The sequence below is a fragment of the Lepidothrix coronata genome, unplaced genomic scaffold (assembly GCF_001604755.1).
Source record: "Lepidothrix coronata isolate B3197 unplaced genomic scaffold, Lepidothrix_coronata-1.0 Scaffold51, whole genome shotgun sequence".
Classification (NCBI taxonomy): domain Eukaryota; kingdom Metazoa; phylum Chordata; class Aves; order Passeriformes; family Pipridae; genus Lepidothrix; species Lepidothrix coronata.
The window spans coordinates 4,353,495-4,380,413 of record NW_016690231.1 but is presented as its reverse complement, the minus strand read 5'-3'; the positions used below and the strand labels follow the sequence as shown (position 1 = coordinate 4,380,413).

The 26,919-nt window shown below is 41.1% G+C and overlaps 1 long non-coding RNA gene across 1 annotated transcript in view; it reads right to left on the bottom strand.

Annotated features, from left to right (window-relative positions):
• The window catches only part of LOC108497708, a 107,884-nt gene that overhangs the window by 12,748 nt on the left and 68,217 nt on the right, over positions 1 to 26,919 (bottom strand). Inside the window, exon 2 of the long non-coding RNA XR_001874938.1 lies at positions 7,843 to 8,029. This is a non-coding gene — a long non-coding RNA (uncharacterized LOC108497708). The remainder of the gene's footprint in view (positions 1 to 7,842; positions 8,030 to 26,919) is intronic.

Genomic DNA, 26,919 nt, shown 5'->3' with positions numbered 1-26,919 from the left:
AAAAACTTTAATTTGAAATCTTCAACTTTCTCCAAGTTAATTTGGAAACAAAATATCTCAACAAGCAACAGAAGTTTTGTTGCTTGTCGAAATACTATGTTGTGTTCTAGAAGCATCTTTCCAACAGCTCGATATTTTAAGTCTGTGAAAATCTTCAAAATTGCCTGCCACAAATTTATCACTTTGTCCATTGGAATACTCACCCAAAAAAAACCCCTCAAGAAGGCTGTTGAAAGGTGTCATAGGCTCATTAAATCTCTTTTTTGCAAAAGTGAAGTGTGTAAGTATAACAATTAAATCACTGCAGACTTTTAATGCACAGACTATGTCGTGTTGCATTCCAGTTAATCTTTGCACTGACACCTGACTTGCTGCAATGTCTGTAGAACCGAAATTATAAAAGAATGAAGACCATAATGTGCTCCTAATTGCTGTGCTAAGCCTTAATATAAGATGGGGTCAGAGAGACAAGGAGCTTAATTGATTTTATTGCAGGAAACAAAGACAGCATGCAAACAAATCAGCTGCTCTGATATCAGTGGGAACAGTCATTAAAAGCTTATTAGTGGGAGAGGTCCAGGCAATAAGACACAAACACAGAATATTAAAGGAAATAAAGTTTGCCCAACAAGAGCAGTGTGGTTTTATTTTCGTCACTGAAGTTTCTTCTATACTATAATATGATTAAGATAATTAACACACTGTAAATGTGAAACTTTAGAGCCTATCCAGCTTGCAAAGATAGGAGTTCAGTGACTGCAGTGAAGCAGCAACATCTAAGGCTGAAGATAGACCTGGGACACAACTGAGCTCTCGGAAAGTTTGGTTCCATAGTCTGCACAGCTCTTCCTCAATCCTGCCTGCACAGCCATTCCCATCCTTATGGGAACTGCAGCATAAACCCACCAAGAGCTCAGACTATGCCTGCTGCCCAGGAGCATGGGGGAGCGGTGACATTCCTCTTGTCACAGTGAGAGAAATTGCAATTCCAGGCTGCAGAGGAACAGGGAACCCTGAGCTAGCAACAGCCCTGCAGCATGAAGGAAGCCTCTGAAACCCCAACAGAGAGGAAATTCAGAAACACGTTGGATGCCTAATGGTATATTTATCAACATGTCAAAGGAAGGAAATCATTTACATTCCACTTAATGGGTAAAATAAAGACATAACAATATAACAGGCAGGGTTATAATTTTCAACGTGGCTCCAGTGGCACAGCTGTAGGAATTTTTTGTAGTTGACACAGAGACTCAGGAGAGGGCCTTGGTCTGCCTTCCCCAAATCCAGAACAACTAAAAGTGCCCTGAAATACAGCCTCTTTCCTTGAGCCCCATTCATCCTGCTAGAAGTATGTTTGTAATTTATATTTTAAATAATGAGTATTTTATGTCTCATAGTAACATCAGCGTTATGATCCAGAAGACCTTTTGGAAAAGCAGTAGTTTAGTATGGTCTCAAATGATGAATATTTACTGCCTTTGGACAATAAATATAAATAAAAGTCTAAACAGACACAGCAGTTCTGTGTAAGAGTCTGAGGAAAGTTTAAGACTCAGTAGCTTATCTACATGTTTAGTGTGAGAAAGGAAATATGTATATTTGTTTATCAGAAAGGTAACTCTTGATATTTAATAACTTTTAATTTAAGATAATATTTATTCTTCTCATGATTTGTGGGCTTTAAGGAAAGAGATTGTTCCCTATGCTGAATGTTGGGCTACTGTCACTTAGGGAAACCTGAGTTTACACTCCTTCAACAGTCAGATAAGAAAGGAAAGGAGCATATCAGCAAGAGGTAATATCTTTCTGATGACCAAGAGCAGATAAGTGGTGTTTCAGTCAGCTAATTTGAAGCCAGTGCCTAAAATTAATAATATATCAGCAGAGTCAGTGCCTGTGGTGAGGTTACCAGAGCTCTTTGTTTAAAAAGTGCTTATTGTTTAATATATCCTTCAGGGCAAAGCAGTGCGCTGGGAATTCACAAGCCATGTTGCTGCTTCTCTCCCTTTTCAAGTGGCTTCCTTTCAAGACTGGCTGCAGCACCAGAGGCAGAGGGGGAAGAATAATAGAGTGCAGGATCCCTGTGGAATGTGGGTTTCAGAGAACAAGCAGATGAGAAGGGGTTTGCACGCTCCCAGCTCTGAGAGGCCTGATATCAAGAGAATTGGGGTTTTTCATTAAAATAAAAAAGCAGTGAATTGCTAGGACCCCATCAGATAGTGAAGTCATTCACTGGAGGAAGACCAGACAGAAGAATAAAAACCCCTTACTGAATGATTGGCAGAGTGGAAGGGAAAGCACAAAAGATCAAGAAAAGCCCAAACGTGAGCGAAGTGAGCGACTCGTGCCTGCTCTGCTGTGCCTTTGCCAGTCCCTGTCCTTGCTGAGCTCTTAAGGGGTAAGGAAGTGCTGGCATGGGGAAGATCACAGCATGAAAATGTACTCAAATGAGCAACTCATTGAAAATCAAATACATTTCAAGTTAAAAATAAACCGAAGTGGAGAAGGGAGAGGCTACAGTCTGGTTAAGGCACTAAGATTCAAGACACTGGGGTTCAGTTTGGGGTTTTGCTGTGGATTTTTCCTGTGCTAATAAGGAACTGAAGGTCCTTGAGATGCAGCAAGAGGGGAGACTTCCCTTATTTCCACTGGCAGTCAGGAATAAATCTCCAACTCAGCTGGAAGGACTTTAGACCTTTTAAAACCAGCAATGGGCTCTATGTGGGCATTTCCTAATGGCAGTTCAGCAAATGTCCAAGAACGGCAATAAATAGCATTGTTTGCTATTGAAAAGTAAATTGAGGCACAAAGCTGTCAACAAACTTATCCAAAGTCATACACAGAGTCATATACAAAGTCATGAACAGATCCAAAAATACAAAATGACAGGCTGTGGAATTTGGGGGAATTTGTTGAGGAGATGAAATTGCAAGTGAATTGATGTGAGAAAAAAAATTTGATTTTCCTCTTGTAGTGCAGGAGTGAAGGACAGGTAAATGGGTGGGCAGAGGAGCTCAGCTGCCCGAGATCCAAAAGCACAAGGTTTTTATTGTTTGATATAGAGCCCTGCAAATGTGGGGGAGAAGGTGGGCCGAAAAAAGAAAAGAGAGACCAAAGAAAAGACCTCAGAACAAGATTCTCTTTGAAGAGAAAACCAGGGTCCAGACACAGATCACATTGGTATTCCTACTGTGTTGTATCTGCTTATGCAGCAGTGTCATTTCTGACCCCAACAAATCACCAAAGTGATTATTCTCCCACCAATCTTACGTGGGAAGAAAGAATTAGGCACATAACAGAGGCAGGAAAACAGATGTCAACCCTGTCCATGCTGAATCACATCAGATCTTTCAGGGAGTCCACTAAAGAATTAAATTCAAGTGTAATGTGCTGGACTTACTAAAATCAAAAGGAAAACTTCAGTATCTTCAGTGAATTCAGGTTTTATCGAGTTCTCTTGCTACCCTTCCCACACCTTGACATATTTTCCTACCTAGAATATTTTATCTCTCCTGTATAGTGAGAAAAATCTTAATCTGGCAAGATCTTAACTCTTCTATTTTCAGTCTGAACTTAAATCTGGTATCAGATTGATATCTGCCTGATATAAAAACAGGAACAGAAGAAGCAAATGTCCCCCATTCTGACTTGAGATTTGATCAAATCTTGTTCAGCTGCTGTTGTCACTTGTAAGTCAAGGAGACCAAAGGATGATACTCTTGGCTCCTATGCAAACTACTTTATCCAAGAGCAGCTCCATGGAGATTATACACAGCTCTTCATGGGCTGAGGTGCTGTGCTATCAGAGTCCAAATCAGTGTAAGGAGAGAGAGATAAAAATGTTCTCACCTAAAACAAAATAGTGTTTGGCCACAGTGAGGTCTGCTTTGGGACTTCACACCTTTCAGTTTATTAGGCAGACATAGAATGAGGATTCTATGCCTCTTTCTGCATATATACAGAATTATATGCCCAGACACTTTTTCAGACACAAAGATAACTAGCAGACATATATAGTGGATGAAATGTTTTCAGAGACAAAAAAAATTAAAAAATAAAACTGTGGGAAAAAAACCCAACACCTTTGTGAATGGTATCAATAAAATTACTATGATCTCTGTGGCTGCGACGATCATATCTCCACCTGTAATGTAAATAACTGAGGATTTTTAACTTCTTCTTCTTAAAAAAAAACCAACCAAACAAAACAACAGCCAAACAGAAATGTATTTTTAATAACTAGTATTGAAGAAAATTTGGCCCAGTGTGTAAGCAAATTAAGAGATCTGATGCTCTCTGCTTATTAAAGAAGCCTACTGTGGAAAATTTTTGTATGTTTTTTTATTTCAAAAGCTTCCAAAGCATTTCACTCATGAAAATGATACCACACTTTTGAAAAAATTGGTTACCTTGAAAACAGAAGCTGACAGTGGAAACAGAAGAGATACTACAAAACTGTGATCAAATGAAAAACGTGTTGCTTCACAAACATTCCACATAGGCCACACAACTCTTCCCACACAAAATATTGTCAAAAATCTTTTACCAGTAAAAACAAGTGCCTATTGATATAAGAAAACCCACCCAAAATAAAACACATTTTTAAACTTACAAATAGCGAGAAAGGAAAGAACGAAAAGAACATGGGACCTTAAAGAAGAAATTCCTAAACTCTCATCCTGGTATTGACACCGACTTTTTACATGGCCATAAACACAGCCCTTCACGCTCCCCCCAAGCACTGGATGTCTATTTAGTCAGATTCTGATGGAGTGTAAGTAATATTTTACTCAACTAATTTTACTGACTTATGAAACAAAGTGAATCATCTGGTAAGAAACCGTATCAAGGTCTGACAGGACCATTCTGAACCAAAACTCACTGATTTCAAGCCACTGTGTATTGGGCCTTTTGTTAAACTGATTTTTTTGTAGATATAACTCTCTCTATAAACTCTAAACAGGGCTATTTTACCTAGTGTGCTTTTGTTTTAAAAAAAAAGTCCTATTTGCAGAAAAATCCAGAGACAAATAGCTGCAGTTCCAAACAAATGCACACCAGATGTGGATCACAGTGCTGAAGTACAAAGCAAATCTAGATAAGTGGATCTACAGAACCTGCAGATGGCTGAGTGCACGACTTACACTGGCAAGTTAATTGGACAGGTAAGCCATCCCCCATGGGAGACAGATTAAGCTATAAATTCAAGCACCATCAATCTAAAATTATGCACTTAAAATTGCTTCTTCTCTTGTTTCTGCATTGCACTGAGTTGGATCATTAGTTTTTATTAATATATGACAATGCTGTTGAGTATGCTACTAACCAGCTTTTACCAGGGAAAGAAATAGATACAAAAGACCATAAACTTATCCTGCTGAATGTGATCTGGTCATAAATACAACTATATGACCTGACTCAAAAGAGTAAGACATTACATCCAGGTCACCTCAGAAAAATTTGAAACTATTATCTAGATGCAGCAAGAAGGCAACTGAAAAGGCAAGTGTAGGAAATCCCCTGATTTGGGAGAGAGGAGGGCTGAGCAAGAGGATATTTTTGATACTGCGCTGGATTTTATGTATCATAAGGATAGGTTCAGTTTCAATTAGAAAGCTTGATTGAGAAAAATACTTATGTCATCAACAAATAGCTCTTCCATTTGGTTGGTGTTCAGAACTTTAACAGGTGGTTAACTAACTCATTATTTCATGCAGGCTTTTTACCTACCTTTGTTTCTGAAGGCAGAAAAAAATTCTTTATTGTTACGTGCTTTCTGGTAATACAGCAGCTGCTGTTTATGCTAATTCCTGCTTACTTGCAAATAGACCTGTGTTTATTTTGTGCCACGCCAGCTGTCAACAAAGACATTTGAAGAATAATTTCCATACTCAAAGGAAAGGCTCTGCTCCCTCTTCCTATTGCTCATTTCTTTCTTCTGCGTTTCAGATCCAACGGGTGTTCAGCTGGAGAAGTTTCTAACTGTGAATTATGAGGTGAACTGAACCCAAAATGCCTGATGGTCCCCTGGGTATCCATCTATTACCCTGAATACATGCACGGGCCCCTCTGATCTCCTTGTCTTTATCACCACTGTGAACTTGCTCTCCAGCACACTGCTGAGGATGCTGTGATAGTCGCATTCCCAAATGGGAATGTCCCACTGTTCCAAGAAAACTGACTCGCAGGCTTTGGTTCTTACCCCTGTTTGAGATGAGTTGCTCTGTACAGCCAGAGTATCAAAAACTTCAAGTGCAGACTCCCCACACAGAGCATGTCACTGGATTTGGATGAGGTTTAGAGAACCACAGCAGACTTGGGGCTCAGCTCTGATTTTGTCACCAACGATAAACAAATGCTTTTATCAATCACCTGTATTTTCTTAATAAATCTTAGACCTTTAACAAGCTCAGTTTTCCCTGGGCTGAGGCTGCACCACTGTTTTTCCAAAGATCCTGGAATTTCTTCTGAGATGTGAAGTTGGCAGTACCTCACTCCTTAAGACAGCACATTACTACCCATTAGCATTTAGAATTAAGATCAGAGAATCCCTGAGGACAAAGCACTCTTAAATCAATCATTCAGTGACTCACAGTCCTGATCAGCAGAGCTCCCTTATTCCCTATAGTTTCTATAGAGAAAAAAAAAATCCATATAGTGCTCCCACAGGAACATGGAACGGCTGTTTAGTGAGCAAAATGATGGAGTACTGATTTATTGCTCAGAACCTCCCCAACAGAGGCTTGGGGAGCAGGGTCAGTGCACTCCTGCCCTGGGTGTCCATACCCTGCTGCTGGGGGCTGTGGAGGCTCTCTGAGGGGACCCCAGGGCTGGCCCAGGCTGGTCCCACTGGCCCCAGCAGAGACACAGCTGAGACCTCAACCAGGCTGGGGGTGGCCCAGGGAAGGCCATTTCAGAAAGGGCAAAACCTGCTTGGAGTGAGGAAAAAGGTGTGAGAAATGACCCTGTGAGCACCCAGGTCCGAGCTGGGGGAGGAGGAGGAGTCTCCTGCACCATGAGGGAGAGGCTGTGGGGAGCAGGGAAGGCTGTGAGGAGGATGAAGCTCTGAGGGACTGACCACAGCCCACCATTCCACATGATTTTTAAGTCATTTCCCTGTCTGTATATTGAGCCACATGATTTTTTTCCTCTTTCTCCTTTGTCCTGTTGAGGAAGTGGAGTGAGAATGGCTGGGTGGGCATCTGGCAGCTGGCCAACATCAACCCACCCAAAATGCAGATGCATGTTTTCTGGTTTATGATTTTGGTATGAACCTGCCATCACACAAGAAAACTGTTTCCTTCATTTTCTGTAATGACTTTGTAAGCACACCTTGCCACAGCTTTCACACACAAGCTGCAGTTCTTCCCATGGTGTGGGTAAATGTTCTCCTCTGATTGGGAGACTCCACCTGGTGAAATATCTGCCAGTCCCAAGCTGTAAGTGTTGTGCTGTTTTATACAATACCTATGGCCATGATATCCATATGTGCCTCCTGCAGACCTACCAATGCATCCTCACAACACTCCTGTCTGGCATAGTGAGATTAAACAGTCTATTCTCAGTCAGACTGAAAGTCTGTGGCAAACCAGGAACTCAGCTGAGAGCCCTTAAGACCAAGTTTGCTACAATAAGCACCAAAACATCTCAAATTGTTTAATTATGTGCCATAGCAGGCCAGAAAACTTCTGGGGACAACAGCTATTTCACTGTTTTGGAATAGATTCATAGCAACTCTTTGTAGCCAAATTACACAAGGGTATGTTGTCACCACCACATCTCATTGCTGCCTGAAGTCAGCATTCACTTATTGCCAAGTCTTTGCTGGCCATGGATACTTACATTTATAAATCTAAGCAGGCAGAAGAACATGCCAGTACAAGTTGGTGATTTCTTCTTTCTCTGCTGCAATTACTTCCCAGCCAGCAGACACGAAGAGCATCACGGAATCCATTCTCACTCCGTGCACTCCATATGTTCCCGAGGACTCAGTCTCAGACGATGCCAACAGGAACGGAGAGTTACACCACTGTGATATATTTTATACATGTTAACTGTCTAAAAGTCACTTATCCAGGTTCAGTTAGAAGAAACATTCCCCCAAAAGGCAAATAATCCTGTTACAAGCGGTTAATTAATGAGTTTGATTCATCCTCCAGTTTTCTTTGTATTCGGAGAGGTAGCAAAGATTTTCCTGTCCTTACATGATTACATGTAAGAGTAATCATGTTTATAATATCATTTTATGTGTACATACAGACCTCTGCTTGAAAAAACTGCTTTATAAATGAATAAATTGCTAGAGAAATCAAAAGCATAGGATTTGAGTATGAAGAGTGTTAATCAGCTGAAGGAACCGGTCCCAACTAGTTATTTTCCTAAAAACTGCTATTAGCTAAAACATTTACCTGAGGACTGCTTTACTCAGTGAAACAGAGGTTCTAAAAGGAACAGGATCTGTGCACATTCCACATATCTCCATTGCACCCAGGAGTTTGCTGGGCAAAAGGACAGGGACACATCTTTCTAACCACAGCTTTTTATGTTGGTTTTCCCTTGAACTGCCTAACCAGAAAGGAAAGCAGATAGGAAAAGGGGATGTGCCACAGTAAAAACAACCCTGGCACATGGGAATTTCCACACAAGCTCCCTTCTGTCTTTCACTCAACCAGGGCTTATTTCCAAAGCTGAGTCCTGAGTAGGGAGAAGTGCAGGTAAGTCACTACAAAGTGAATTACCAGAGTGGGAAGAAGGAACAAGATACGGTCCCAGCTGGACAGACTCATGTTAAATCACCATTTCAGAGCTCTGCAGTGCCTTGGACTTGAATGGCTTTCACCAGGCAGGAGATTCCCCAGGATGGTGCTTCTCAGATCCTGCAGCTCTGAGCTGGTCTGGCTGCTTCCAGGCCAGCAGTTGGCAGCTAATCTTTGAAGCCACCAAAAGTATGTCAAGAATTACAAGCTACCAGCACATACATACCCAGCCTTCAGATCTGAACTCTATTTTTGGGGAAATGTTCTGAATTTCCATGTGGTAAGTGAGAGAGAGGAAAGCAGGTGGAGGAGGGAGAGCGATTGCAGTAAAGCAGAGAGGCTCCATAAAAATTGCCTCATCCTGTCTCTGGGAGCAGCTGAAACATTGTCAAGGGGTAAATGGGAATACCAGCTTTCTGTTTAAATGTCTTCAAGTGTTTTTCTTTAATAACTTGTCACTTCCTGGTGAAAAGAGCTTCCACAGCAGTGATTTGTGGTGGTAATTCTACACAGTAAAATACACTGTTGGAATTAGGAAAAATAAGATCCTGCTGTGCTACTGGGTCACAGAATCTGTGTCAGTTGAGAGAAAAAAAAAACAAGACAACTGGGCAAGAAACAACTTCTGTCTGTCTGTGAGCTGTCTGCCAGGAAGCAGCTCTCGAATGGGCTCTGAAGTGAGATCTAAGGAGGAAGGTACTGGTTTATGAATGACCTCTGAGCAACAACACTACCAGGTACGTCCAACACCTGCAGCCCAGCAGGACATGTGTGTCCGTGTGTACTGCAAGCAGAGCCTGTCTAGGACCCCTTATTTAGGGATCCAGTGAGCATTGGAGAGGCTAAGCATGTATCTTTAATCTTTCCAAGCTTAAGTGCTCAACATCCTAACTTGGAATTAGAGCTGACGAAGCTGCCACTGAAATCTGAGTTTGTGCTGTTGAGCTCCTCACTCTTCCCCCTGAATAAAGGTGAATATTCAAAGGTCTGCAGCTGAAGGAGCCCAGATTTTGGTCACAGAACCTGTAATACCTGGCCACACATGCACCTACAGTGCTGGGTGGACAAGTTAGGCCTGTGTTGCTCGTGAACTTCTGCACGTCCATTTGGATTTGATGAAAATGAAATACATCATTTCTGAAAGACACCTGATGAATTTTCAACATTTTTCTCGTAAAACAGTAAATAACTTCTCAGAAAACGTTTCATGAAAGATGCATTGGTTTCTGGCCATCTCTCTTTCCCTGAGAAACTTTGCAAACCAATTCTGTGAGAATAAAGGCTCTGGCTTAGAAAATAAGGATGGTGCAGTCCTGAAGGGTACTTTCATTTAACAGGTTCAAATTTTTGGAAGGAGTTCCTATATGCTATTAACTACATGCAGTATCTGCAAATGAAGTAATGAATAAATTATCATGAATAAACAGCAACATCCAAAGTCAGCCACAGAAGAAAGTAATAGTAATGGAACTCCAAAAGAAACATTGTCTTTTTTTGAAGAGGTACTCCGAACACACTAGGTGTCAGGGTGGGAATCAATCCATCAGGACAGAAAAGGTTAGACATTTTTGCTAAAAAAGTTGTCTATTAAAAATTGCTCTAATGGTAACTAAACTTCAAATTCCTCAGCACAAGCTGTTTACATGGATTCTGCATGCACCACATTTGTACAGATTGGCAGAATATAGGCAGGCAGATAAGTGTGGAGGCATTCACATAGATTCAGTATCCTGAGAAAAATCTTGACAGGGCTCACAGATACCAATCGACAGTATTGGGAATACAGAAGCCAAGCTGTACATTCCTGAATTATGCAACTGGTATTTCTTTCTCCTGCAGCCATCCAACTCAATAAAATTTTAAAGTCCTATAAATCCCCCTATAAGTGCTCCATCTAGTCACCGTTTTCAGCCAGGAATAAATGTATTGTAAAAATATATAATCTATGTATCTCAGTGATTTCATTCTCTTACGAAGAATTCACACTCAGGCATTGCTGGACAGAGACATACTGTATTGTGTCTCACCAGGTATCCCTTAAAGGATTTGGAGCTGGGTGAATGCAGCAAAGGTGGTGAAGCATAACAAAACCAATTAAGCCAAAAGAGATCTTTGTTACAGAATGCTTCGTATCAAAGCACGGGAGCTGATGAGCAACTGGCATAGAAACACATGAAGATTTAGAAAATTTAACCTCCATTTGGAATCAGTGGAGTCACCTGAGCTGGATTTAGGTATCTAAATGCTCCAGAAGGCCAGGGCTCCACTCCCTCCCTCCAGCACAGAGCCTGCCCTGCAGCACCTCCTGAGTCTGGCTGAGGGCCCGGCTGGCTGGACAAGGTGCCAAGTGATGTGTGCATGGAGCAGAAGACAGGATCTAGTCCTGAGAATCTGTCTGTTGCTTCCAATTAGTGTTCATACAATAAGACAAGAAAAAGGAAACACTCTGGAGCTGTGAACTCTTTCTGTCGCTGTTGTCTAGAGATGGGATCAGAAACAAAGCTTCGGGCAGAACATCTGTAATGTGGACAGGCAGATGTCTGCACTTGCAGTTCTGTGCTTTAGCTTCTTTTTCCAGATATTAACACATATTCATGGAATTTCTTTTCCTCTCATGGTAAAAAAAACAAGTTAATCCCCCCTTAAAGCAGTTCTATCTTCTGCTTTACTGTAAATGGGGAGGTGGGTGAGATTTATTTGTTAAACATTGCCATAAATATTTAGCAGAGCAGGGCTCAGTTGAGAAGAGGACATCTAAACAGATTGCTGGTGAGCTAACCCTTGGAGATTTTCCAGATTTCTCTCTCTTTCTCCCCATTTTTTTTTTCTTTAGAGAGAAACTAAATAAACATTTGAAAGGAAGTGCACGACTGGAACAAAACCCCCCATAAATAATTCAAAAGAAAAGAAAATTAATAGGATTCAAGATACACTTTCTGATTATTAGCATGGCTGCTACTTTTTAGTTTATTTTTTTACAGTAACAACCAGCTGGTACAGTGCATCATGCTAATCAGTTTGGTGTCTTTCACATTTTTGAAACTCCTTGGAAACACATCTCCATCAAACCGCTTTGAAGTTCAATTTTAATTTAGATGCAAACTATCCCAAAAGTACTGATAGTCTAAAAAGCGCCTCTGGCAGCTTGTAATTATAAGGCAATAGAGCTGTCAGGTTTGATTAGGATGCTGTTTCAGTCACTCAGTCCGTGCAGCACCGTTTAGCCTCACATGATGGTTTAAACATTCCTCCCCTCCACTCAATACCCAGCACTTGGGGATGTAATAGATGGGGCTTTATTTACTTGCTGGTTTTCAATCACCCAGACCCTCCAGACCGTTGCAGTGATAAAGCTCTGAAGGAAAGCATCCTCAAATCTCCTTATCATACAGATATTCCTGCTGCAGCGTTTCATCTGCAAGAGATTCACAGCGTGGGGCTTAAAACAATCTGCCAGTATTATGGCTTAATAAATGTGCAATATTGTATCACAGTGCTGGGGTTTGAAGAATATCACTGTAGCTGAATAGACCAATTCCGACCCAAATAAATAATATTTGGAGGATAAGAGTAATTCTTCTGAGAAGAATTTCTGCGTCTTTGAATGCATCATGTGTCCCACTACGCAAGTGCAGCACATTCAGCTGACTTCAGAGGGGTTACCTGAGTCAGGTACCTGCACCATAATTGATATTTGCAGTTCCTGCTGCTTTAAATACATGCCATCAACAGTGAAAACAGAGAATGTGAATTCCAGAAAACACAGGCAGCTTAAACAGCACATCTGACTTCAGATATTCAAAATAAAAGCCCAAAGAACCCCTCTTGGCCTAAAGCTCCAATCCAACACCCTGACAGTGGCTCCAGGAAGGGCACTGGGGAGATGCACTGTCACGTTTGAGAATGATATTAGAAATATCAAAAAACTCATATCTCCCTCAAGCAGAAAGGCAACACCAAATACAAAGAATACCAACTTCTGTCTGTCTTTGGGGTTTATTCTGTGTGCTCTTTCTCTGCTTTAGGCCCAGGGCCAGCACGCTGCCTCTCTACTCTCCCTGTGTATTCATTCTTATCCCTTATTCTTGGAATTGTCTATCTGAAACAGGCACTGCATGTAATGCCTGAAAAGAAGGAGGCTTTTAAAATCTTGGGACATGCATTTCCTCCAGCTCCATTGTCTCGGTTGTTTAAAGAGGTGAAGAGAATCTGGCAATGCCCGGGATTTGGCAATGTTGGCTAACGTTACCCTTCATGATTCTGTCTCTTCTAGATGCTTTTCAGAAGCAAAGACAGAAAAGAAATCACAATTCTGAAGGCTCATCCTTCAGATAGCCCAAGTGCTGTGAACCCCACAGACCACCAAGGTTCTCCCTATAGAAGCTTTTCCTCCTGCCCACATGTTAAATAAGATCTCATTCTAGTTTAAAGCTCTTATTCCCAGCCAGATCTGAAGGTCACAGGAGCAGCCCTGCTGATTCTAGTACCCAGAAAAAGTGTAACTTTCCATCCCTTTTACTGTGTGCCTCAAACACATCCATACTCTTTTGGGGCTCTTCAGGGTCATGTTGAAAAATAAGCCTATTAATACAGCAGGGTTTCAAAATATTTGAAGAGCTAATTCAGCAGAGTTTATATCTCTTGTGTCGGCTTCACTGGAGCCAGCATTCTTCACTCTGTATTCAGTCACTCTGAATATCAGTCAGGGCACTTTACTCAGCCATAAAAGAACTGCAAGCAGAGATGAATCTCATCCTTTCTTCTCTCAGATAGCTAAGGAAGCCACCAGCCTCCCATTTTCAACCTAACTACAGAAGACAGCTTAATGAGGCTCAGGGAAGATCACCTTGAACGTTAGCCAACAGCCCATTGTCACAAGAAGAGTTTCTTGCGTCAAAAACTGTATAACCCTTGAATAAATCTCTTTGATGCTGCTTACAGTGGGGCTGTGCTCATTCTTGCTCCTTCAGCTGTCACAGTGGGAGGTGTGAATGTGTGTGGGATGCTTACGGTGAGAAAGAACAAGGGTATCATATTAAAATCTTGGTTGTAATCATTAATTTAAGGATAGGTATAGCAAGCAGGGAAGAGCGAAGGCTTTACAGACAGACCCTTTCATTCATTTATATGTCTGTAACAGAGACAGACAACACGAATTAAAAGCCCTGCACACGTGCACAGACACTCAGCTCTCAGCTGCTGCTGGTTTGGGAAACTTTTCCCTATTTTCTTGCATGCATAAGTACCTTCTTATCATAACACCAGCGTGAGAAACAGCCCATTACATGAAGAAATTAAGAGCAAATAAAAATCATATCATTGTAAGAAAGTATGTTTCCACGCAAGCAGGGAATATATTAATATTCCTCGTTCCTCAATAACAGATGAATATACCAGAAAATGAATTCTTGAAAAACTACTGCTAATGCTGACCTTAAAATGGCCCAGAAATAATTTCAAAGGTTTTAGCCTGATTGTTTAAATACACCTTCAGCATTTTCTGCCTGCTAATCAGACATTTATTACTAATAACTTCTTCTCTCTCAAACATTCACCTGTAAACCAATCATTATAATTAGGCAGCAAGGGTGCTTTGACCACGGCTTAGTATGTGGAGCACAGGAGTCCCATTTCCACCTTGGATCCTCTCATCTGGTTCTTACGGTGCCTGCTGTCCTTTCATGTGTAGAAGCTATTTCAGGCAGAGGGAAATCTTTCTTCTTGAGTTCTTGTAGAGCACCTTCCACACTGGGGTTCAGAATAAAACTTCTGGTCTTGTTATATTGACTGGTTTTGATATGAAAATCATGGCATTAAAGGAACATGGGACTGTGAAGCAGTTTGCATCAGAAAAAAAAACGGGTTTTTTCTCTTTTCTTAACAAATCATGCAAGTTTTCTCATTTCTCTCATGGATTAAGAATGTATTTAGTCAAGAGAAAACATCTGTCCAAGCAGCGAGGAAGGAGAGAGAGCCATATGCCTGAATGAACTGCTGCTCAGGAATAAGTAAAGGAAATCTAGAGGGCTGGTTTGGGATTTAGTTCTCTGGAGGAGAAAAAAAAGGAAAAATTCACTGCAATCTGTTCCTGCATGAGAGAGGGACAGAGGCAAAGATGGGAGGGCAGGAACATCTGCAGAGGTAATATTTTTGAATAACAAGCAGCACACACCGGTTTAGGACAAACATCTGTGCAACAGAAACATCCACACCAGTGTAAGCAGCTCCCTCTCCTCCCAGTACTGGCACAGGAAAGAGTTGGGAAGGACAGGACAGACTGAAAACAGGTGAGGGACAGATACTGCATTAAATGGCACAGCAGCCATTTCCTTCCATGTGCTCAGTCTAAAGGCACTGTTAATAGGGGAAGCTGTAGGCAGGCAAATTACCTGTCAGATGCCAGAGGCTGCTAATGAAGAAAGATTCAAAGAGCACGGGAAAATGCAGCCAATAAAACATCTCTGAATGCAAAATGAATGAGAAAGCTTGGCAGAGGTGCAGTTTTTCTTTCAGAGTGGAAACAGAGGGCTTGGAAGAGCAGATGGAACATGTATACCCTGAGCTGGTAAATACCCCTCCTAATTTAGTTACTCTGCTCCGGGGGTTACAGGATATGAGACTCTCAGAGAAGGGGTGACTGTGATTAGTTGCTATAGGTGTGTGCTGGAATGCAAGAGCATAACGAGAGAATCATGGAATTGTTTAGGTTGGAAAGGACCTTTAAGATCACGGAGTACAACAGTTAACCCAGAGCTGATTCAACAGTCCTGTTCTCCAGGGCTGATCAGATATCAAACCGGGGGAAAAGAAAATTTAATCAAGTAGCAACATTTAACCACTTCATTATGGGATTTATAGCTTTATCACTGGATTACAACTCTGGAGACCTCATTTTAATTGTGCAGATTCTTTTGACTCCCATCAGTCTCTGAATGCTGGGTGGTTGTCTAGGCTACCTCCACAAGACAAATGGTACCTCTTGAAATAAGTAGAATAAATCACCCCCTGAAAGTCCCTTTCTCTTTACTGAATGTAGAGGCAGTCTAGTTTATTTAGACCAGAAATCTATTTTTCATATGTCTAAAGTTATGTGAGATAAGCCTCACCATTTTTCTACCTTTTTTTCTGAGTATCTGTCAGCAAACTGGGAATTACATTTCCAGTTGCACTGCTGCACAATGAAGACATCATCCATTACTGTTTCAGAGGCAGTCACATACAATTGTACTAACAACAGCTCTGTAAGAATATAAACAGATTAAAAAGAGGTAGAGGAGTTTTTTTTATCATTATTATTATTATTTATTTGTGGTCTAGCTTTCAACACTAGTTTTATTTTTCCTATCTATCAGGAATTAAAGGTTCATGTGAACTGCAGCTCTAAAGGGAGTTCTATAAAATATCAAAGGCAATGCTACAAAGCAACTTTTTTATTTGGATGTTTTTGAAAAAAAACAAAGGGAGAGGATTTTCATCTACATTCTAATAGTCTCAATTCTGTGAAGTCCGACAGGAGTAGTACTGCAAACACTCTTATCAGTCATGGTCCATTTCTATATTGGGCAGATGAAAAAGTTTCCAGCTTCACAGATTGCAGCCAAGAGACCACTCTGCTTCTAAATGGAAGAGTCTTATGTCTGAAAACAGATTTGACAGAACTGAAGCTCTTCACAAACACATAGTGATCTCTTGAATACTTTAGATAAAAATCAGTTGAATAAGGTTGAAACATCTGTTTGTCTTGAAGCATGAACTAAATGTTTTAGGTAGCTATGATTTTTAGATTGTATGTTGAATGACACCTGCCAAGAAGATACAACTGTAATAAGTCAGAAACACTGAGATTAAATATTTCACAAAGTTAATTATAAGATCTCTGACACTTCAAAGGAATTTCAGTGGTGGTTTTTTTCCCTATTTTGAACAAACTCAGAGTAAGAAGTGACACGTCCTCAGGGAGCTCAAATCCCATTTCAGAGCCAGCTCCATTCAGATATCAATACGACCATATACCCTGCTGTTATCTGTTAGTTATACTGGGGTAGTGTCTTGAAGGAGTATCAGAGTGAAGACACTACACATTTCAGGGGATCATTTCCTGTGTTATTCATCTAATTTGACATTCAGTTGTATTGTGAGCATGAGCAAGACCCAGCACAACAAAGCCATTTAACCACAGCGCTGATTTGAAGGTGTCTGAGCTTTTGAGTTACTTGGATTTCTAGGGAATTATTTATTATTTCACTACTGAAAATTATTATAATATTATGCAAGCAATTCTTAATGCTACTTTTCCACGTTAAATCCACCATTTCTCAGGAGGGCTCGGCCACCAGGTGCTATTTTGATTTAAAATGTACACAGGAGAGATTAAAATGAGTAGAGTATATTATCTCTGCATGCATTTGTTGCTGGCAAAACATATTAATTGCACATGGAAATCAATGCAAGGCAGTGTAGTTTTCAGCCAAGCTACAGAATTAAATACAGGGCCTATCAAAACTGATAATCCCTTCTTGATTCAAACACATTGCCAAGGTCAACAAAAATAAGCAGTGTGTGAAATACATCAGAGAATAGTAAATCACATGCATAACTGTATTGGTGGATATGTGCATTATACTACATATACAGTACAGCACTTGCCATTAAACATATCCACAACTACGATATTATCATAAATAAGAAATATTTTCCATTAGAAATGGGCAGGGTTGAGGAAGGAGAGAATGCTCCTGTGGGACTCAAGGAATTTAAACTCCGTTGGCTTAGTCTTAGAATTTGTGCAAATTACCTCATCTTTGTCTGCTTTGGCTCTATAATTGTTACTAACCCTGAATCACAATATTGGCCTCCCCCATGGAGCAATTCAACTCGCACTGAATTTCAGGAACTGAATGACATGTGTCACCAGAAGGGGCTTGTTCAGTAATGCAGCTGTCACATGAGAATGTCAATGCTTAGCACTGAGTAAAGATTTTGAACACAGAACTTTGGTGATTGCCCATTAAAGCAAATAGCAGGTTGCTCAAACTGAGCATCACTTGTACATTTCAATACAGTGTGCAGCCATTTGGACAGGCACTGATGGACACTGATGGGGTCATCTGCCTGCTCCCTACACCACTTCTGACTTACCATTCTCTCCTCTTTCTGTTTGGCTTTTTACTGCAACATCCTCCCTCTCCTCTGGTTTCTCTGGGTAGCTATCACCTCCCTAACTTGAACCCACTGGCAGGACTGAAATTACACAACTGCAGACATCACAGAGTGAAAAGGGTGTTTGCAGACATCGTATTGTGAGCTCATCAGGACCTGCTGTTCCTTTTCCTCACCCTTTATTCATCCTGTCTCTTTGGATTTGTAAGGTCTTTGGGTCTGGGATTGATTTTTGCTCTCCAACAGAAGGGGGGCTGGCAGAAATGAGCAGTTCTTTGCTAGTCCTTAGTCATCCCCACAGGAATGTCATATTAGGGCTCACAGGTAGCTGATTTCCAAGTCCCCACCAGACTTAAAACAATGCACAAATTTATTACTTTTAAAACAATGCACAGCTATTCCTTTGGTAATTCTGGCTGTTGCATTCTCAAGCGTTCCTTTGATTTATTAGCCCAGTGTGTTATTAAAATAATGAATTATGTGTTGGTACATTGCATTTAACGCAGTATACACAGGGGCAAGTACATCTGCTACCTATTAATCAAATATTCACGAACAAAGGTTGATTAACAGCATTTTACATATTTACAGCAAGAATGGAAAGCATAATAGAGCTGCACTGAAGATAAATGACAATAAATTATTAAAATGCATTTACCTGTGCACTTAGTGGATGGGGTAGACAGAACTGCAGGTACAGTTTTGTTCATCACACAATACCAGTTGTCTATTGAAGCAGACATTCATTTAGCGCATTATTTTCAGCTTTTTGGGGCAGGAAAACAAGCCCCCAAAAGCTGTGTACAGCTGTGCTCATTTTAAGTCAAACCTGAATTGAGTTCCACCACAAAGAATTTCCATGTCTGCCAAACTACTGGTTGAAGCTCTCAAGTCACCTGTGTTGTTGATGTGCAGTGGAGACCCTGACATTTGCACACCCCAATGCCAAAGTTTGTTGTGGCTTTGGGTAACTCCCTTCCAGCTGTTCCAGCCTGCAGGATGTACCAGAAGTGGACATTTGCCAAGTAAGTACCAAAAAATCTGAGGCCTTTTAAATGGATATTTTAGAACCTCTTTCTGTTAGGAACTGGAATTACAAAATCATATTCTTATATTTCATATCTGGAGGAGAAGGCCAGGAGCATTTTCCTTTTTACTGGAGCTGAACTGATTTGCACAGAGCTAAGCCTAATTTTCTTGCATAGGCCCAGCTCCCAGCTATGACAAAGGATTAATGGTCTGGAGACCATGGACCCCACTAAATCCTACTGAAGTTAGTAAGAAATCCATGGGCTTCCAGGCAGCAGGGTTGGTCTCCCTTGTTAATTATTGGCAGCTTCTTTAACTAGACTTCAGAAAAAATCATATTTTTTTCCCTAAATTGCCTTTTTATTGATTTTCAACATAACGGAAAAGCAAACATGGACTATAAATGAGAGCTTAAACATGCAGTGCACATACTGTTGAATAGGGGAGAAAAATACAGTATGTTAATAAACCCAGCTAAAAGAATACAAACCAGAAAGTAAATAAACAGATGCAGGAATTATGGGAGTTCAGAATTTGAGTTCAGGGAGAAGAAATTAGGGTTTGCATTAGAGAAAATTACAGTACAAGGAAAAATATTATGGGAAAAATATTTGCAGCTGATGTAAATCAATATTGACTCTGTTAATTTACTCCAGCTGAGAATCTGGTCCCTGCATCCTTTATGTTAGTATTTAGAAACACAAGCCATTTGTTCTCTGTGGAAAATAATTCCATATGGAAAAAACCCTCTTTTTTCTGATCACTTATCTAAGAGCTCATTTCTAAACCATTCTACTGAGAGTAAAATCACTTATCAATCTTTCCCATAAAACAAAGGCAGAGATAGAGTCTCAGGTTTAATCTGCAGTGAGTGGCACTGTGTGGCCAAGAAAGCCATTTATAAATAAGAGTGCAATTAAAACGACCTTCAGAGTTTCGCAGTAGAGCCTAAAGAACCACAAACTTGAGAAATTTAAACAATGAAGAGCATATAAGAATGTAAACCTCATGTCTCTTGCAGATGTTTCTCTTCCAGAGTCTTAACTCACTTCCAAGGACACAGCTGGGGAGAAGGCATTCCATGTGTATGACAAGTGGTTACGCTGGGGTTTGTCCCAGTGCTAAGTAATTCTTTGCCTGTATTTACCTGGGGATGTTGTGATGAGCTGGATGTGGAACAAAGTCCTCAGGAAACCAGGTTTGATCAGCTTGACCCCTCAAGAACAACTTGGTTAATTTTTTTTATGACAGATCAGGCTCCCTTATCAGATACAGAGAGTGGAGGAGTCTGCACTGCTTCACAGGAGGAGATCAGAACCCAAAGTGATCTGGACAGCCAGAGAAATGGGCCAAGATCAATGGGGTGAAAGTCAACAGACAAGTGCAAAACACTACAGTTAGTAAAAAGGAATCAACTGCCCAAGTACGAAATAGGGAATTAACGGGTAGGCAAGACTACTGTAGCAGAGGAGCTGTTACACCATGAACTGTCAATGAATCAACATGTCACTGACCCCAAAATAGGCAAATCCCAGTCTGAGGTACATTAAATGGAGTTTTACTCAAGATACAAGAAGGAAAAAAAGCAGCATCTCAGGAATTTTATAAATAGGTTAAAGAAACATAATTTGGGAAACCTGATCCTACCTCAGCGTGGGCAGGCAAACAGCAGATCTCATGAGGTGCTTTACAGCCTCAATTACTGTGATCTTATGCTCCCAGATGCAACTTAAAAGTATGAAGCCAGAAAAAAACCCCAAACACAGAATCATAGAATGCTTTGGGTTGAAGGGACATCAACAACCTGTTGACTTGATTTCCTGTTTGCATGGATGGGTACCTGCCCTGCTAATAACTTCCCCCAGACAGTGATTCAGGAGTCAAGGGAAAACTACATCTTATATTCTGTGCTGAACTCCTCAAGTTCATGAACCTTCCAAGACAATCCAGATTGATCTGAAGTGTTACAAGCTATTTGTAGTTTTCTTTAGTTTTGATGAGTAGTAGGTTTTTCTGAGTTTATCTGAAGTTAGATTTCAAAAGATAAAACTCTGTAGAAACACAAACTAGTTTTGCAACCAAAGCCACGATATGTTGTGCAGTTATTTTGAGAAGTGAAAATTATAAGGCCTCTTCTTTTTCCCCATCCACAAGAAACTTGGAAAACATTAGAAATCTGTCAGATGGCCAAGCAAAGAGATGCTGTAATCACACTGGGGGATACTAATTGCAGCTCCTGATTGAGCTCTGGAGCTGCAATCAAACTAATGCCAGCCCTACCAGGAGTCAGAAGTGAGATCCTGTGCCTACCTCAGCAAGCAGGAGGTTACAAATATACAATAATTGGAAGGAAAGGTTAACTGACTGACATTTCTCATTAACAACCCTATTTCTCATTTTTAATAATGGTGCCACTTTTCTGCTTCCAATTTCTACAAAGTTTCTACAAAATAGAAGTAATTGTTTTTGATAAAGACAAATTTTAAGAATTGCTTTATTTTTTAAGTTGTAAAAAAGAAGCATCTTCTATAGTTTCCCTTCCAGTTCTAAATCATGAGAGTCCATGTAATAACCTGTCCAAGTGTCATTATAAAGCGAAAGAAAAGTTCTAGGGTGCTCTGTCAATCAACCAAGGTCAGAACAAAGTTTATTAACTAACTCTCAGAGCTCCCTTCCTTCTGTTCTGGCAATCAGAAAGATGGAGCAAGAGGATCACACAGAGCACACCCGGCTCGGGTACAACCAGAATCCAATGGAGACATCACTCTTTGGTGCCTCTGGAAAAGGGTTGAAGCAACAGGAAGGGTCTCTGACACTTCTGTTCAGGTGTGTGCAGCCTTTTGCTGCCACAGCAACTGAAAAACCTGGCTGTGGTGGGAGCAGGAGGGTTGTAATGGAGCACAGCAACACAGAATCCACTGGCGGCTCTGCCCCTGGCTGGCGTGACCAGAGGAGGTGGCATGAGGAGCCCTGGTCCCCTCCGTTTGGATGGTTCCCCTCAGCCAGACCATCCCACCCTGGCACAGCACCATCCACTGGAATAACACCAGGGCTGCTGCACAGTGACCTGGATTGGGAGCAGCAGCAGCTGACAAAGAGCCTGCCAGAGATACAGAGATTTGCTGCAGCGTGTTTGGAGATGAGCCGCAGGGAGCAGCAATTATGGAAATCGGTGCTGCCACTGAAAAAATACCTCCAAGTATGGCCTTGGCAAAGCTCAGTGAACTGGGGAGCTCAGTGCAGATGCTGATCTCCATCTCTAAATCCGTTTCCTCGGCATCTACACCCTCTCTTCCTTCTTCCAGTCATCAAACAGTTGTGCACACACATGACAACGTGTGCTGCTGTGTTGTAGAGACGTCGAGGCAAGCAAGAACATGTCAGAAAGTGGGCTGTAGTAAAAATGCTTAATGCTACATCAAAGAAATTAAAAAATAAGCAGAGACATCATAATTGCTGCTAGCAGTTCCTTGCAGCAGAATCCCATAAGTTCTGTAGCCTGCTGACTCTTTACAAAGCACAAGTGTCTCAGTCCCTAGATACGATCACAGTAATCAGTTTTTCCTACCACACCTACCATATATTACACACTATCATCTACATCATCATTTTTCCTCCACCTGAAAGTTTATCACAAACATAAGGTGCAGCAAAGTTGCTGAAAACCTCTGGAACTAATGAGCAGAGCTCCTGAGAGCAGCAAAATTAATTAAGATGCTAACTCAGGAAATGTTGACATCAGATGACAAAGGGGGTGAGTTAAAAACCAAACACCACAAAGCCTAGTGGAACCCAACAGCATGCTGGAGATCTGGTGGGTCTGAAAGAGCAATGGAAATCACACACAGTTCCCAAACTGTGCCATCTTTCAGGACCTGTGGCATCCAGGTGACTCTAGGAGAAAGACATCCTCCTTCACCCCTTCCTTCTCCTCTATCTCGGGCTGAGATCAGGGACTCCCTCACCTGCTCCCAGCTCCCAGACAGAGCTCTGGCTTCTGGAGAAAGGACTCGTGGTTTCTTCTTGAAGCAGTGGCTCTCCACTTTTGAAGGGCCATTAATCAGATGAGAAATGGATACAAGGGGTGGCCCAGCAGCACAAAGAAGGGATGTTTTGGTGTGATTGCTGTCTGATGGAGTTCAGCTACAGCTCTGTGCATTTGCAGGTTGTAGACTGTTCACTCAAACCAATGTTTTAACTAGAACAAGTGGAGCAAATAATTTATGCAGCATATTCAGCCTCTGTTTCTGAATTGATAAGAATGATTATTAAATGTCATTTACTTAGAACATCTTCTACTTCAGTCTTTCTTGATTTAATTTGATATTCCCTGGTTATGAGTTACCTAAGCTCTCCATGCTTCTGAATATGTCTTTTGTTTTTAAACAATATATTTAATCTTAGCAAATACCCATCTTCATATCATACTGATTGGTGCTCATTGCAAGCCATCATTGAAGATGTAAGAGAGTTTACATGGGACACTAAGCATATGTGTGTTATTCTAGAATATATTTTCTGATTATTTTATTATTAGAAATAATGTGCTGCTGATGACAGATTTTTTAAAATTTAAACTAAAATTGGATTACAATATCTGCTAGAAGCTTTTCTGTAACATGAATTGCCCTTTTTCTGTACTTTTGACACAGAATTCTCTTTGTCAGATTTATCTCAAACTTACAAAAAATAAGAGCAAGTCTGATTCTGGAAATATACAGCTGCCAGTGGCTGAGAGAATATTTGTGATCAATCACCTGCTCTCTAAGCTGAAGAACACATTCTTGCTCTGAAAGTTTTTCTCTATCTCCAACATACAAATATTTCATTATATGACATGTCATGTGCTGGAATGACTAGAAAAATACAGGAACCAACCCCTAACCATTACATTAATCATGTAAGCAACATGTTAGATACAGATCTTGCTCTGCTACTCATTTGTAGCCAATCACAGGTGGGAATGAAAGCTTTTCAAACGAGGTTTCAAAGATCATCTTCACTGACATCTTCTGTGTCTGTGGCTGGGAATCAGTCAAAAGCCTGCTGTTAGTGTGTCTCAGGGCTGTCAGTACCACAGTGTGCATGGCTGAGGTTGGAGAACACTGGGAAAGAAATGCCAGAGAGGGTGTGATGGGGTGTGTTTTCAGCTGTAATGAACACGTAGCTCCCTTGTGTGATAATGGTCTGAAGGATGTCATGAGTTTCTAAGCTCTTGCAACTCTACTGCCTTAAAGCTCCTGATATAATGGAAGTTATATGACCATGTCCATTAGTTGTATAAGCTGCATGCTTAATGGTAAACCTTGGTGTTGTGAAACACAAATCACATTCTTGGTTCTAAACAGCTCCAAGTTCCAATTTAATGAAGATCCTGCTATGGAAAAGAGCTCGTATTAAGAAAAGCTTTCTGTGACAAAGGTACTACTTTATCATTTAAAAATTTCAGTAGCAGGGAGAAATTTTAGTGCTAATGAAATACATATTTTTCTTCTGTCGCAGCTCCCACCCCAGGAGCTCAGTGCAGCCTAAGGCTAGAAATGAATCTCCCTGTAGGTACTGTGTTGGCACTGCTGTTCTGCTTGCAGGGCAACTCACACACAGAATCATGGAACTCTTCCCTGAGCCAGCACAGAGAATGCACTACTGGTGCACCTCCTGTCTCCCACCAGCTCCTCTTTACCACTGCCCTGTGCACTGAGGACGTGCAGTCTCATTTTATGGACACAGAACTGATGTGCAGCCAAAAGGGCTGAGGTTACTGAACTGCAGCTCCAAGCTGAGTGCCAGGTTGGAGCCCAGACACTCCTTATGGTCCGTGGAGTAGAACAGGTTCTTTCTTGGGATGGCTGAAAGTCCTGCACCTGAGTGCTTGCCCTGCAGCAGAATTTCCTTTCCCTTTCCTTTCCCTTTCCTTTCCCTGCTTAGCAACGCACTGGCAGTCCAGGCAGCTCAGCTACAGGAGATGAATGTAGCATAAGCAACACGCCCAGGGCCATGCTGGAGGGCTGGACAGAACCTGAACATGAGCTGCTGAAATGCAAGACTGGTGTCTACTGAATATCACCCATCCTCCAGCTCCCAGATGGAGCCTGTGGAAGGAGGGAAACAAGGAGCCATTTGCAGGGCACAGCAGTGCCCAGGTACTGCAGACTCCACGTGCAAAGCTGCTGATTTTTGAGCACCATCTACTGGCATGTGACCCACCTCCCCTCCCATGCACAGAGCAGCCTTTCAGAACACCTTGGGGTGTATGTCAGTGCCAGAGAGGGAAATGAAGACTCACACACAGTCTTGAACCTTAATAACACCACCCATCCTCTTTGTCAGACGGGATTTACCATCACGTTCTGTCGTGTCTTGCAATAACATTTTTTCAACATATTCAGTTCAGCTGAGTGACTGCAGCACAGCAACCCTTTTGCAGTGACTGTCAAGCTCCTAAAGTTACTACCTGTGAATTTGCACACAAAATTACTGTGTATCATCCCTTCAAACCATAAACCCAGGTAACTCAGACTTGTCAAGAACCCTGCATCAAATTCATCCTTGGTGTAACTCGGCAGGAATCCAATGAAGTTTGTATTAGAGATGGATTTTGTCCACTGTCTCCTGATTCTTGATATATTGGGATCAAAGCCTTGCCAGGGACCCCGCTGTGTATGAAATGGTTGCATTTGTCACTGTTCAGGCATCCAGCGACACACTCCCCCGTGTTTCCTCCATTCCAGAAGGAAACAAAACATAGTCAATAATGAAAACCTAAACCAAAGAGAAGCAACTGCAAATACAGAAAATGTGACTTGATCATCACCAGAAATTAATCAGAATCTGACAGAATATTTCTGAATGGATTGCCTTCAGAATGTAGTTTTCTGCTACATTTTCCTTGCATTTAGCAAGACTGGGATACTCTAAACCTATATCATGATATTTTTTAGCTTTTTAAGTGAAATATAAAAATGATCAGTATTATTTTCAATGGGAAATAACCCTGCAGGAAATAGAGGTTTATGCTGGCCTGACAGGAGTTAATTTTCCAAGATCAAGTTCCATCTCCTGTGAGTAACACAGGAGCCATCAGCATCACTGTTTCCTGAATACCTTCCACCTCCCTGAGAGTTTCATGTTCAAAAGTAAATTGCAGCACTCTCCCTGAATTTCAGTTACACCAATGCCTTTTATTTAATGTTGGCAAAGGCTGCATGGTTCTCTTTGTTGTAACAGTCCTCTCAAACAAGCAAAAATCCCAGAGAAGGTCAACAGAACACATTTCTCTTTCCTTGCATACACCAACAAAACCTTCTAACAAACCTGTCTGAACATCCATCCATCCATCCATCCATCCATCCCCCTGCTGCAGTGCACCGTTAGCACTCAAAGCTTCATAAACCATCACAACAACAACAGTGGCACACACATATCCAGCAGATATGTAGGTTAAAATTAGGCCTAGAAGCATGTTTTGGTTTGGCTTTTTTTATTTTGAAGAGCAGTGAGTTTAACACATCTGGCTTAAGCTTTGTTCCTTACTCTCAACATATATACCAGAAGACATGTGGTAAAAGTATAATTTCTCTTTTTAAAAAGGGAGGTTTTTTTCTGGATTTCTTCGAAGAAAAAGAACTTTTTTTTTAACCATATGTCTTCTCTGTGTATGTATTGGAGTTGGAACTGTGTGGCAGCTCACACAAGGAAGAGACATATGTTAAAAGCTGTTCTCTTTTCTCTGTTCAAGAAAATAAAAAGAAATAAATAGCAGTTGCTCCCACAGACACTAAAGTCAAACTAATACCTCACATTGATTACAGTAGTAATCAAGTTAGAGCCGTGCTATTCCTCAGAGTGATTATTTGCTTCCTTTTCTAAAATTAAGTGGAGTGGTTGACAGTGTGCTGTGTTCTGGCACTGCACAACTGTAACACAAAGGGAGCATCAGTGAGACAAGTTAAAGGGATTCAGCAGAAGTGAAGCG